The sequence below is a fragment of the Brachyistius frenatus genome, unplaced genomic scaffold (genome assembly GCF_029030835.1).
Source record: "Brachyistius frenatus isolate BFR_SWC_R1_liver_20210118 unplaced genomic scaffold, ASM2903083v1 Contig_132, whole genome shotgun sequence".
Taxonomy (NCBI): Eukaryota; Metazoa; Chordata; class Actinopteri; family Embiotocidae; genus Brachyistius; species Brachyistius frenatus.
The window spans coordinates 731259-746047 of NW_027210731.1; the positions used below are offsets into that span (position 1 = coordinate 731259).

At 42.7% G+C, this 14789-nt stretch overlaps 1 protein-coding gene across 6 annotated transcripts in view; it reads left to right on the plus strand.

Moving 5' to 3' along the window:
• Positions 1–14789, plus strand: part of add3a (adducin 3 (gamma) a) — a 106503-nt gene that overhangs the window by 51490 nt on the left and 40224 nt on the right. For 4 of the 6 annotated variants that reach the window (XM_069714604.1, XM_069714609.1, XM_069714608.1 and 1 more), the window contains exon 1: positions 13398–13565. The exons of the other annotated variants lie outside the window; for them this stretch is intronic. The gene's annotated coding sequence lies outside the window, so the exon portion shown is untranslated. Of the gene's footprint in view, positions 1–13397; positions 13566–14789 lie in introns of those variants that run through there. 6 annotated transcript variants of the gene reach the window in all.

Sequence of the window (14789 nt, forward strand, 5' to 3'; positions counted from 1 at the left end):
GTGGAAGTTGCTAAGCCTCAATAACCGATCTTGACTCTGCTACAAAGCTTCACGTCTATTGTTGTTCTCTTTTCTGTTTCTGGAGATCTAAGTTGAATGAAAATGCCTTTTTGTGGAGGCCGGTGGATGTGCGGTCTCTGTGTGTTCGAGTCTTCGACCTGTGTGGTGCAATAACATGAAAGGCTCGTGGGATACTGGTGGGAAGAGTTTGTTTCACAATCCCCCAGTCTGCTCGTGAAATCAAGGCTTTCTAAATGTCTTAGATCTGAAGCTTTCAAGTTTGTTCCCAAATTGGAGGATACGTTTAAGAATATGAATGCATGGTTAAGCTAAAGGTTCAACACAATTCAGGTCCTTTATGGGAAGTGATGAACACTTGTCATCTTTTTTTTAAAATTTTTTTATTAAATGTCTCTCCTGTGACACTTTGCGAAAGCACATGCTGAAGATGGTGAAGCATATGCGGCTGTGATGTCCCTCATCGCTGCCTTCATCTCTGCTCTCGGCTCTCTATCCTACTTCTAAGTCTGTTTCTGCCTCTCCGCCTCGGTTTTCTCCCTCTTTTCTGCTGGGGTGGGGTCGCCACATGCTGCACGGACTGTTTGTTTGGAGTTGCCATAGAAACTCGTGGGAGTGTGTGACTGTTTGTGTGCTCAGGCTGGTGTGTGTGTGTGTGTGTGTGTGTGTGTGTGTGTGTGTGTGTGTGTGTGTGTGTGTGTGTGTGTGTGTGTGTGTGTGTGTGTGTGTGTGTGTTGTATTTGTGCTGGTGAGTTGAGCCTGCAATTCTGCTTCGTGCATAATGACCTCATCCAGACATAGACTCTGACATATCGAATCTGTCTGCTTCCTTGGATTGTGTAATGGATAGTCCCCAGACACACAAACACACGCGCACAAACACACACGCCCACACACACACACACACACACACACAGCTCTGTAGCCGACGCCCCCTCAGTGTTTTGCCTCGTTGCTTGACCACAGAGGAGTCATGGGGCGCTCGGCAACAAATAGCTCAACTCTATTTGACAACAGGAACAATGCCTGACTGTTTGATAATTCAATTTTATATGCTGCATTAATATATAATTGAATTACTCGAATAGAAATCTGTATCGGACGTCTTTTTAGAAAAGGGGTAAGAGAGTTCGTGAACTAAGAGTGAACCCTAAAACTTTGCTGCTCCTCATATATTGTCAATGCTTTATATTAGTGTTTTATGTTCTTGCAAAACCGTTCCTACTCCCACCTTATCACCCGGGGGTCAAACGCTTGACGCTCCACAGCTGCTAATCTCCGATGGTGTGAAAATGTGGAACGCAACCCAACTGTTGATGTGCATGTATTATAGCTGAGAGTCAAGTCAGTGGCAAGAAATATTTTCCGTGTGGAAAAGTTCTGCTTCGCTTCACAGAGATTTTCTAGAAGATCTATTTTCCCCTCAAAGCATAAATGTACACACTTATTCAAGGCCTACTTGCTGATCTGCCTTGTGACTGTGGTCGTCCATGAAAACGCTGTGTTGTCCTTAGGAAGGAGCACATTCAGTAGCACTGCCTCAAGTGCATTCTCCAAATGATGGATTGTTGCTGCTGCTGCGATCAATTTGTCTCCTTGATTGTGCCAAATGTTTGCCTTTTCCGCTTTTGCACACGTAAAAGTAAATCGGTTACAACTGATCAGTTGATCAGTAATCCGATTTTATGCCCAATTTACAAGTCAGATTTTAAAGGTTCAGCATTTCGTATTGTAATGAATAAACAATTTGCCTTGATTCCGATTCGCTTCTGAAAGGTTGCCAAGGCTTACACGCCCAACATGCATCGACTCAAGCTCAAGAAATCCCCCAAAGCGTCCATTGTGCCGGTTGGATGATTTACATATCTGCCCTCACATGTCAATTCAGGCAAAGTGTGAGCTCACCTGGTGCTGACACAGGTTCAGATTGGTGAGGTGGGTTTGGCACAGAAAACATTTGCCTTGGAAATGATCCGCTAAGCTTGATGATGCCACTGCCTTTCTTCCTTGAAGCTGCAGTTGTCTGTCATGGTACATCAAACATCTCTTTTATTTGAATATTTCAATCTGCAATATGTGCCGTTATTGTAACACCGACACAATCCTTCTCAGTGCTTCTGCGTGCAGCTGTTGCCCCGGAGACTGCCACTTCAAAAAATAACTCCGTTATCTGATGTAAATTTAGGGCAGCGGTGTATTCTAGTCTTCTGCAAGGGAATCTGTTTCAGCTCCTGCAGCATAGAAAACCTCTTTACCGTTATAAAAGAGGACATAAAAGGACCTTTTCAAGAAGCAAACGGCAAATAAAATTACAGTTTTGGTTGCTGAAATCTGGAACTCGATTACGTGGCTCGAATTATGAGTTAACTGGCAGCTTTACTCAACGCGTGCTTTTTTTTTTTTTTTTTCTATCCGTTTGTTGGATGGTCAAAGAGAGCTTTTCAAAGTCGTGATTGGGGAGCGCTGCGTCCGACCATTTCTGTAACTGTATGAAACCAACAAATTCACACCTATTTCATGCTGTAGTTTACATCCAACCTAAATGCGGGCTTGCCGGGTGAAAGATGTGCTTGCAGACCTGCTAATTGCATTAAGTTTAGTGATTGGAAATGACTGACCAGCATAAAAAAAAAAACCCCTTCTTCACAAAGAGTTAACACGTAGGTTTCTGTAAAACTAAGACTGCCTGGATTCAAACATTTTAGGACAAGTGAAATGTGAAGCCAGTTTATAGGTGGTCATAGTGGCCCGGTGGAGCTGAAGCTTGTGTGTACAGAGACTTCCGGAGCCTGAGCTTGTGATTTGAATCCTAAACGGGCGCCATGAAAACCTTCCTGAAGTGAATTTTATTTGTCGAACAAATCAGGGTGTTGAAGAAAACGGTGGCGTCAACGCAAAAGAATCCACATTGTTTTCACAGGCATTGATGTCAGGAAGAGCTTTTGAGAAAATGTCCAATAATTCACACCGGAGCTAATTCAGCAGACCGCTCGACTGGAAAACTCGATTGTGTCGCGTATCCGTGCAGCGGCTCGGACCGCTCTGCTGTTTAGCCTCCGTCCAACTATAAAGCCGGCGTCTGGCGGTGAGGACATACGGTAGCAGTTAGCAAGCCGAGACACCCGGGGATGGATTGTTTTTGTTTGTGTGGTTGAAGCGACCGGAGGCCCGTTCTGAAGCTCTGTCATTACCAGCTGTAATTACAGTAATTAGCAGCCAGCAGTAGCTCTGCGTTTGTGTGTGTGTGTACGTATCGGAATTTGCTCTCGTTTCATTTGTGTTAATTTGCTTATAATTCTTTTGAAATTGTCCCAAATTGCTCTAACATCAATGTCGCAATCATTTTACTTGGCGAGGCCATTTAAAGCTGCAATATGTAAACTATTGCTGTGTAATAGCCTGTTACATATCGCACCTTAAATGGAACAATAATAAATTAACTTTACTTGACGACATCTTTGAAAATTTGGAGTGACGGTCAGTATTGCAAGAAGTTTTACAAATACAGCCGACACCTTGTGGACGGTCCCTTTTAAGAAACATTTTTCTTCTGGGTTCGGGTTAGATGAGAAGTTTGATCACTTTTAATGTCTGCTCAATAAGACAACCAGTTAGCTTAGCTTTCTATAATGGAAAAAAAAAAAAAAAAAAAAAAAAAAAAAAAGGATTAAGCACACAAGATTAAATATGTTAATTAGCGAACAGCACCGCTTTTCAGGTTTTGGTACTTGTAGCCGTGCAGGCGAGCAGTTTCAATCTTTTTCCAGTCATTGTGCTGAGCTAAGCGGCTGCTCGTTGCAGTCTGCTGGCATATCAAGTGGTATAAATTGTCTTCTCTAACTCTCAATAAAAACGCAAATAAGTGGAACAATAAGTAGATAAATCTTTATTGTGCTCTGTTTTTATGCACGTTGTCATATTAATCTTACTTATAAAAAACACCATGTTTTTTAAGACCTTAAAAAAAAACAACTTTATAACCGCAGGACTGATAAATGGTATTGACTGATGCTGGTTTTTGTGTTGTCCGGGCTAGCACACAAGGCTCGAGGGCATGCGGACACAAAGAGACGTGCATGCGCACACACATTCCACTGGTTTGAATGTCATTGGCTTCTTTCATGCTGCACGCCCAGCTGCTTTCCGAGGCAAAGATAAAAGTAGTGGAACCTCCACTTTCACAGCTTTTGATTCAGAGGAATTGTCCTTTGGGATGATAAGCTACAAAGCACCTTTGTTTTTTTTCTCCTGAAAGTTTGAGTAGCTCTACTTTGGCTTCCATGTCACAGCTAGTTGTCATTCAATTGTCCTACAAATGACTGACAAGTTTGTGATAGACATGATTCTCATTAGCTTCAAAAATGTAAGGGTTCTTTTTATTTTTGGTTGAATATCTGCAAACTTTTCAAGGTGTGTCCAGCTATTTTGGTTTAAAACTTGACAATAAATTTGTATTGACATTTGTATCGTGTTGAATTTGTTCCTATTTGCTCCTTCAAAGTCTGACCACTGCGAGTGGACTACAGGAAATGCAGATCACTGTAGATCATATGTAGGCATTTTTTTTCTCCTTCCATTTTTAACACACATTTAAAAGTTTTACAATAATAAATTCAATAAGTGATAAATTGCCAACTGAACATAAATATGTGAAGACCTGTACTTGGGGGTAAGAGGAAGTGATATTATTGTAAAACTGTGTTCTCCTGTACTGTTGATTCAAGGTGTGTATGGCATGCTGTTGTCAACAAGAACTGCCTTTTGTGTGTGTGTGTGTGTGTGTGTGTGTGTGTGTGTGTGTGTGTGTGTGTGTGTGTGTGTGTGTGTGTGTGTGTGTGTGTGTGTGTGTGTGTGTGTGTGTGTGTGTGTGTGTGTGTGTGTGTGTGTACACAAGGTCATCTGATATGCTGTGATTGCTTTGGGAGTGATGACCACATACGGGTATGATAGACCCTGTTTGGAAAAGGTCTAGGGCCTCCACGTGATAGAGTACAGATAAAGACATTGCAATGCACCTGAGTGAACACACAGCTGGAAATAAAAAACCCTGTGGTTCATACTAGGTATGATCAACAAACTTAAACATCATAAATCACTTGTATATTCAAACATAAAATTATTTATTTAAGAGATGTTTTAATGCTTTTGTTTCAATGCTGATCAAATCTGCCATTCCCTCAGATACGCTGGAGCATTAAAAGGCTTCACTAATGCTGCTACAGAAATCTTTCACCGTCCAATGTGACAGGAAACAAATTAATTAATTACTGTCATGAGAATTCAAACAGAAGCATGTCTCCAGAAAAATAAGGAAAGACAAGCTTTATTATTTACTTGGGGAAAAATGTCTCTGACACACCCGCAGTGATTAAATGTCACATGTAGTTAAGCAACATGTGCGGGGAAATTGTTGTTTCATGTTTGGTTGGAAAGTTTTAGGGGCAAAAGTGTAACCTGTATAAATGATCAGATAAAACCACAAAGCTCAAAATGTCAATCAGGAAATCAGACCTTATTTGTACAGCACTTTTCATACTAATGCCTTGTAACACAAAGAGCTTTACAATACAAACAATACTATGAATACTAAAATAGATATACCAAGAAGTAAAACTAGGGAATACAGTATGTATAAAAGAATTCGTCAAACCCCAAAATACTCGTATCTTTTCATCAACATGACATGTTTAGAGGTTTTCTCCAAGAAAAAAAATCCCATTAAACTTGATTTTCATTGGAGGAAATCTTTAGGTTATAAACACCGGGCAGGTGGCTCATACACCAAGTTGGAGATTTCAAAATGAGCATCGCCGAGCAGAGACACACTGTAATTCCTAAGCAATCGGCCACTCGAGTGTGTTCTTGACCTGAAATAGCACATTTGACCGAGGTAATGACTGGGCGGCGACTTCCTATTGTTGCGTCCATGCTACGTTTAATCTCTATCAGAGGAGGAAACTAACCTAAAACACGCACACAGGCATGCTGCTTCCTCACTCACCCTCTTCTGTGGAAGTTATTATTTATCTGTACCTGAACCTTGAGGCAGAGGCAGACCTCCCTCTTCACTTGAGTACAGCCCTGTATTGGTCTCTGGATGTGTGTGTGTGTGTGTGTGTGTGTGTGTGTGTGTGTGTGTGTGTGTGTGTGTGTGTGTGTGTGTGTGTGTGTGTGTGTGTGTGTGTGTGTGTTCTGCTTGCTAAGTAACACAGCTGCTCAGACAGTGACAGCATTGTGACCAGCGAGAGCTCCAGGAAGTGAATCTGAACGCTTCTCAGTGCGTTAAACATTAGCCGGTCAAACATGGATTAGTGGCTACTTAGGATTACTCCCATACAGGCGAAAAACTAGACAGGCTGTTAAGAGGCAGATAAACAGTGGAGTGACACCTTCACAGGTTCCTCATTGTTTGCATGTGGACGCCAGGTGATGTCCTGCAACACTCACTTCCACTATAATCGTAAAGGCTGAAGACAACAAAGAGGCTCTCCTCTTCCTTGTTTTCGTTCCATCTACTTCTCTGTTATTATTAAACATATAAAAAAAAAAAATACATTGTTGTGACTGCTGTTGCACCTATAGATGGTTATTGATCAAGAAACTGAAAGTATTCTGCAGTTGAACGTTTGTCAGATACTCTTAATGAGAAGTTCCATTGAATGCAAGTGTAAACTATAAGAGGATCAATCATGTTGGGTTGTTCACTCGGACGCATCGGGACGTGACACGAGAAGTCGGTGTTGACAGTCTGATCCTGTGGGACGAATTCAAGGTGCATAACCATACGAACATCGAGACCACCAACATGGTGGACAGTCACGTCACCTTCTGCCCCTCTTAAAATGTGAATGCCTCTCGGGAACAACTTGCCCACCTGCTTGTGTAATTGCTGTGGACTTTTTGAAGTATTTCCAAGGTCTCCTTTTTTCGATTTCCAGAGTTTAACACAAAAGTAAACGTGCTTTCTCTGCTCAAGTCTACGGTGAAATCGCAAATGTGCACATACCAGTGGTCACAACAATGTGAGTGATTCAGGGGCTGATGATGATCGAGCGAAGCAACCCCAAACTCCTACTTACAAAGGTTATAACTTCCCCCTGCTCTGTGCACATCGCTTTGCTGCACTCTGTTCGAGTGCAACAAGAGCAATCTCTGAACCTTTTGATCGCCTCTTATTCGTGGCAATGCAAACTTATCAACTTAAAATGGCTATTATCAATATGTTTATGGTTACAATGTATCGGCTGGCAATGAAAACAAAGTGACTGTGTGAAAGGGGCCACTCACTGTCGGCCAACAAAGAATTATCAGGCTTGTTTGTCCAAATCTTTCCAGCAGTTTAGCTCGAGATGAAAACACGCCGTTATATATGAACTGACAAGCTTTGTACTGTCCTCAAGGGATCGACTTGACCTCCCTGTCATGTGGGCAAATGGCGTTTGAAGTAGAAGTAGTCAAAACAAGCTTTGTGAAAAAAGACCACCTCTTGCGTGAGTGGGTGTGCTTCACAACTGAACAAGTCTTATTTTCTTAAGAGTTTTCACATCTGTCAGTTTCCCACCTACGGGTTCCAGATACCAGGCAGGTATGCTTTCTTTCTTTGTCTGTTCTGGGGAAAAAGCTCAGCGGTCCCAATCATGAGCTCAAGTGTTTGTACATTCCTGAATAGCTAGCGTCAGTGAACGTGCCCCCTCGCTCCTCTCCTGTTACTGCTCGGCAGAACGCTGATAGCAGGGCAGTAAATGGATACCAGCATGCACTCAGCCCAGCAAACGATCAGGCCCTCCCCTCTGCCGTGCTTTGTTTGGTCCACAGCTTTATCGCAGGAGGTCATGGAGGGGATGACTTCAACAGAAGTATGGCATTACTTAAGAGTACCGTGGTGTGCAAAGGACTCATTAATCACCAGACTTGATAACAATTGTGTGGACATGCGAGAGGTGTCGAGCACGCATGGGAATAGTCTAACCTTGTCTGTAATGTTTCACATGAGTCACACTAAGACAATAACTGTAATTTTGGTCTCCCCAGGGCAATTAAAAATTTGTTATACTGCTGTTATCAACTAGTAAGGCAAAATGCCTGGACACCATCTTGAGACTGTCCCAGTTTGATGGCTTCCCTTCCCTTTAGGCCTCTTTGCACTCATTGTATTCGCAAAATGAAAATGCAGCCAAGTTCATATAATATCATATCATCTCTAGCTCTATATTGATTTCTGGTTGAGACTCAGGTGGCAACCCACCCATTGGTTTGTGAACTACTGATTTGAAACTTCGTCTGGCATTTTGGCCGTCGCTATCTTGGTTTTCAAGGGACCATATTTAGGGGGTGGATCCGACTGAGCACAATAGGCTTGTCAATCAAACCACGCACGCCCCCAAACATACCTCTCTTTGAAGCCTACTATTTGCTTAATTACGAAATAATTTTCAGAAGAACTACCAGAACACTGATAATGAGTGCAGTCACACCATAATCGCTTGTGTAAGAAATATATTGACTTAGTTTTTTAAGAGAGATGTTGACGCTCTTTGAATGGGAGTCTATTGGAGCCAGAGGAGTTTTGCTGCCAGCCCCTAGTGGCCCTCTGTGGTATTACGCTTAAGAACACTTCTGCATTGGCTTCACTTTGCAGAGCAGGAGACTTTTGTCCATTTTTATATACAGTCTATGGTAAAGATTCGTCCAGAGTTTTCTAATTTCCGATGGTGTGCAGGAGTTACAGTCCAGATGTTCTATTCCACAGTCCAAACAGAGTGAAATGAATGGAAATCCAAATGCTTTTAACCCTTTAATAGACCAACAATACATGAGCAGCAGGCACTCCCAAACATACCAGTGTTACACAATACATCATGTTATCTTCATACAATGACTTGTGAGTCTGTTTAGACAGGGCAGCCTTCAGCATTGTACACAAGTGTGTGATACTCTGTTTCCCTGAGTCAGGCCTGGCTGCAGTGACAGGTGGGGGTGACGCGTGCGCGTGTGTGGAGTGGTGGACTTCAGAATAAAGTGCTGAGTGATGCACCAACATCCAGAAAGGGGGCGGGCGGTGGCGGGGGTGGAGGGAGATCAGCCTCTTTTCTATGCCAGTCTGTTCTTGGCATCGTCCCTGCACTGCAGAGGAGAACACTGTGTGCAGAGGGTCGAGACAATATGGGAAAACATAATGTTGAACCGTTTGCAAGAAGCAATCTCAATGTCAGTTTATAACTGGGCTTGCCAACACTTGAAAAATCATATAGTGAACAAGGACGATAATGATCACATTAAAGAAAGAAAAAGGCATTTTATTCAATTAACTTTGGTTATCTTTGAATGTGTTTTTCACAGAAATGTTTTTGTGTATTATGCTAACTGAAAAAATGCACTGTATTACAATACATGATTCTATTGTAAGAAAATTAATACAAAAAAAGTTGCTTGGCTCTTTGCAAGAAAGAGGACAACTAAATAGCCCACTGAAAGGGTGGCGACGAAGCGTTGCTTGAAAAGTACATCATGTAGAACCAGAGTATAAATGTTTAATAGAGTTGTCGAAGTATTGACAGTATTGTGTATTGATGCACAAAGATGTGCCAGGACTGCTCTTCAGATTTTGACTGCATTCAATCAATAATGCTGCAGATTTTACTGACTCACTCAAAGTGGTGAAAGAAATCTTTAAGGACTGAAAATCTGCATCACTTGTGTTTCTTTCAAAGATAAATCCTTTCATATTTATTCCTCCGAAAGAACGTTTTCTTTACGACAGAGCTGCAGAGGAGGATTCTCAATCAAAAATAACAAGGTCACCTCAAGCTACTGGATACTACTAGACATATTTTCTATAAGTATTGCTCATAATGTAACTTCAAAGACCAGCAGTGCAAGTAACTCCCAAGAGCACATTATTTGTCTTCTCTGTGTAGAGGACACAGTTTGTTGTAGTCATGTGGCATCAGCAGGATGATGGCTCTTGTTTGCAAACCATCTGCAGCCCCCCGAGCAAACGCTCCACTGAATTCTTCCACATGCATGTGATGCCATTTAGAGGAATCAGCCTGCTTTAATATTGCCAGCAGGACCCAGACTTTGTCTAAGAAATGCCAAACACACACACGTGTGTATGCATGTGTGTGTGTGTTTGTGTGTGTTTGTTTGTTTGAGTCTCAACAGTGTCAACCAGCTGCATCACCGGGGTTTATTTACTCCTCTGCTGTAGAGAGAAATGAAGCGGTGCACGAGTGTGTGTTCATGTGACTTGTAGGTAATCAAATGCCATTGATGTCACCACCTCCTAAAGGTAAATAGACGACACACAACAAGCCAACATTAGCATCTTACGTCTGATAGTGTGATGAAACGTGAATCCCTCCGTAATGCACTAATGCAGTGTCAGAAGAAAAAAATAAAAAATAAAAAGCTTTTAAAGACTAAATCAGTATCAATCATGAACACCTCTTTGTAATTACAGTATTACAGCTGTCACCTGTGGGTTTAAACTCAACAGGATTTAGTTGAGGGGCTTCCAGTGTGTTAGTCTGACATGTTTGATGTGTCAACTGCCTCCTCTTTCAAACTGTCAATCAGAGTCCCTTTTATTTTAACTGTCGGCTCAGAGCAACAAACTGCGAACAATTATCCTGCATGCGGGGCATTAATCCTGACGGACTCACTCTCTCACCAACATTACTCATTTGTCCTCGTGACACACATATTCTGCACATTCACTTCTTACCTGAATAGAAATGTTACACCCTGTTTGACGTCAACACAAACGAGCACAAACCTTCCACCACTTCGAACTGAAACAGCTGCAGGGGCCTATTTGAATTGATACCAAAAGGAAATTCAGACTCGGATGTCGCAAAACAATGCCTGGTTTGATAAAGTTCGGTGTCAGCAGCTTTTCAGCATCACTGTGGGCCATCAGATGGGTTTCGCTTGGCGTCTGTTGCCGCACTGTTGTTGCAGTTTCTCTCGCCGGAGCCAAAACCAAAAAAACACCTTATCTTTGAAGCTATCAGGTGATCACAGTGAGCGTGTACTGCAGATCTTTATGACCTGAGAGCTGCCAGCCACAAACCACTGGCACTCAAACCTTCTGATGTTTCTACATAAACTGGAAGTTATTGTTTTATGATGCTTTCATGTCAAAGTCAGATAGTGACATACTTTTACAAGACCATTAAAACTTAGACATCAATCCCACTAAGAGAGAGTCAGTTGATAATTAATATGCCAGCACTGTTACTTGACTGTGAGCCAGGAAAGAGAGGACCTACACGACTGCCATGAATAGTTTTTATTAATCAGTTCGCGTGATAAAAAAAAGTGCAGTAAACTGTATATATAGGATGTCTCGGTGTCTCCTCGTAATCTCCAGAATGTCTCCATGACGGTGAGATCACTGCTCGGTGGGAGCCGAACCTTCTGCTGCGGGACTCCTGCTTCTTCTCGTCTCTGACGACAGCTTCTTATAACTCCGGCTGTATGTTTGGGGTCGTTGTCATGCTGAATGCGGCCTCCCTGAAGGTGTTGTGCGATGGATAACGCTTTTATAATGAAATGACATCATAACGCTGTTAATATCAAACAACATTATTTATGACTTGGCCGACAGGTTGTTGACATCTCTTTGGTGGCCTGAAATGTTTTTTTTTCTTCTGTACTTGTAAATTGGACAACCTCCAACTGTTACAAGAGGAAATGTGGACCTCGTGTTTCTCTGGTGGTTTAGTCATCTGAGGCTCAGCTTCTTCCCCACTGGCAGGATTAAGATCTGGTGTGGTCTCTGTTTTACAGTGATACAGATTTAATTAGTTTCCTGCATTGGTCTCTCAATAGAGCAGGAAACCCTCCTCAAACTGCAACAAACTTCCTTGTGCCAGTATTTCTTCTTTTTTTTTTTTTTTTAAATGTTGTAAGCACATCTTTTTCCATGCTACTAATCACTTCCAATCCAAATTCATAGAAATTGCTTTAAGGGCTGTAGAAAAAAGCAAAAATCAACCCTAAAAATATAGAAACCTGTGTCTTGTTTTCCTACAAAATCATTTGGGCAGGACAGTATAGTTCACTATTATCATTACTGTTTATAGTTTATATTATTGTCAGTGTGACAATATGTTCTCCTCATATATGGAATCACCCAAATGTATTATTTAATTAAGAATGTAATTTGAAAATGAGTTATAAGTTGTTCTTTTCTTGCACTTTTCTCTCTATTCATATACAGTAAAACTTGGATCTGACAATAACCAATAATTCAAATACTTTTTCTGTGATTTGCACACATTTACAACATGATTACATGTATTGCTACCATACAATTATTATGATTATTATTATTAGTATAGAAGCCTTGATGTAAACTGTATACCTCATCGTCCTAGTCATCAGTCAATCGTGGTATATTTTTTAGCTCACTATTATTCTGTCAGCTGCAACTGACAGGCTAAAAGTAAAGGCAATTAATCAAGACACAAAAATGACAGACGAGCAGACATTTGAACATTTCATTCACATATTTTATTTGTTCCATGTCTCCCCCGGACCGAACATGACGGCTGATTGGTTTGAGGGAATGCAGTCAAATATAGAGTTTTGCTCCGCGCAAGACTTTAAACCACAGACAGTTGTTGTGTCGCTCACCCTGACCTCTGATACGAGTTTATTATATTATGTCTCCTCTGATTTAAGATCTTCGTTAGTCCGAGAGCCAGATATCAGTGGGGCAGAAGCGGCAGTAAAGCGGCAGTAAAAAGGCCATGCAGCTTCTGCAGTTACACTCATAAACACTGACCTTTAGTAGAGTCGCCCAGAGGGGTTAGTGGAGAGGCAGGGGGTGTGAATGAGAGATAAAGAGAGAGACGATTGTGGAATGCCGGAGATAGATAGAGCAGAAAGTGAATGGATCAAAGAAAAAAAGAGATGAGAGAGAGAGAGAGAGAGAGAGAGAGAGGAAGAGAGAGAAAGAGCAGGCAGGATTAGTGTGTGAGCCTGAGCTCTGATTGGTCCAGTAGCCTGTGTGTGTGTTTGCCTGAATCTGTGTGTGTGTGTGTGTGTACCTCTAGCCAGTGGGCGGGGGATTAAGCCTGCATCACGTGGTCCCTTTAGCTTCTTTTCCACACAAACACACACCCCTCATTTGTTGAGGGCACACACACACACACACACACACACTGTCACACATACACACTCACAGCTGTTGATACTTCTCTGTCTCGGGCAGCCGCCGAGGAGCGAGCCTGCAGGAGTCTGGGGGAATCTGCTTTCTTCGGGCAGCTCGGCCAAAGAGCATCTTTATGGGAACTCTTTGATGACAAGTGGACCGACTGGTTTTCTGATCGCCGCCCGGTTCTCTCTTTTCTGCCACTCGCACCCCCGGCACTTTCTCTTCCTCTCTGGTCTCTCCCGTCTTCTCTCTGGGACACACTGTTGGACTTCCAACACAGGCAGGGAGCAGCAGGGAAAAAAACAGAGACATGTGTTTCGCCTCAGCCTCCGACTACTACTGCCTGTTCTCTCCCATTCACTGACCAAGGAGCAAACACAAGGTTGGTGGGGCTTGGGTTGTGTATGTATCTTGGTTTCTCATGTGTGTACACCAGGTTTGACATTTCAGATTTGATCCTGCCGGCTCATAAATATATCTTTCATGTCCTTTTGGGGCTCCTTCATCTCATTCATTTCCAGAAAGCAGCCTCTGTGTTTGCGTTTCCCACCAGCAGCCGACGATTACTATCCCTAAACTGATTTGTAGTTTTAGGGGAATTCCACGTTAGTATGGCTGCCTGGGCGCGCGCACACACACACACACACACTCGCACTATAAACATGCTTGGCAGTAATAGTGCAGTGAGCGTGAGCACCAGAGAAGATTAGCTGTGGTTATTAACTCTACTGTGTTCAACAGTGGAGGAAGACTCAGCTTTTATTTATGGATTTTAGGGTCAATTCAGCTGTAAGAATCAGCTGTTTTTCAATAAGTTAGACGTAAACCCCCCCCCCCCCCCTAAAAAGGTCAGATCTTTTGTGTCGCAACCTGGACAATGGCACAAAAGACTCAAACTTAAAGTCGGACGTTGCTGGCAGAAGAGAAGAGCTTTCCCCTTCTCATAGTAAAGCCGCTGGAGGATCATGTAAGCTGCTGAGAGTGTTCGGCTCACACACTCTCCTCTAGTTTCCCTGTTAGATCTGTGATAGAGGAGTAGGTGTGTTCCCTGTCTAAACATGCCTCCGTTTGTTTGTGTGTGTGCATGGTGTACACTACAGGTCACTGTGTGTGTGTGCTCGCGCTTGCTCCGCCTTTTACAGTGTGCATGGATATAATTAGCAACGTACAGATTCTTTTCCTGGTATTGTTGCCATTGAGGTTGTAACACAACCCAAAAGGCAGTTTGTCTATTTTTAGGGGTGGCAGAGACCGGGCAGGCCGGCTCTGAAGCCGCCCAGCTCTGAAGCCGCCCCCTGGCAAGATAAAGCTACGAGGTGTGTGTGACAGAAGTGGGTGGGCGGTGTTGGTGCGTGGTTTATTCAGTGAGTTGGTTTGCTATTTACGTGTTCACTGCTTGTGATATCAGACTTTGTTTTTGTTATGCTTGCACCTTTCCATGAAGTCATGTTGTGCTCGGACAAGTTGAAGAGAGAGACTGACACGGACCGAGAAGGAGAGAGATGTTGCAGAGCAGAGGACCAGACAGAGAGATGCAGCAGCAAATACATGGGGACACGGAGGTTTCCAGATTAGATGGCTGACGTCAGATGAAGATGGGGAGTTG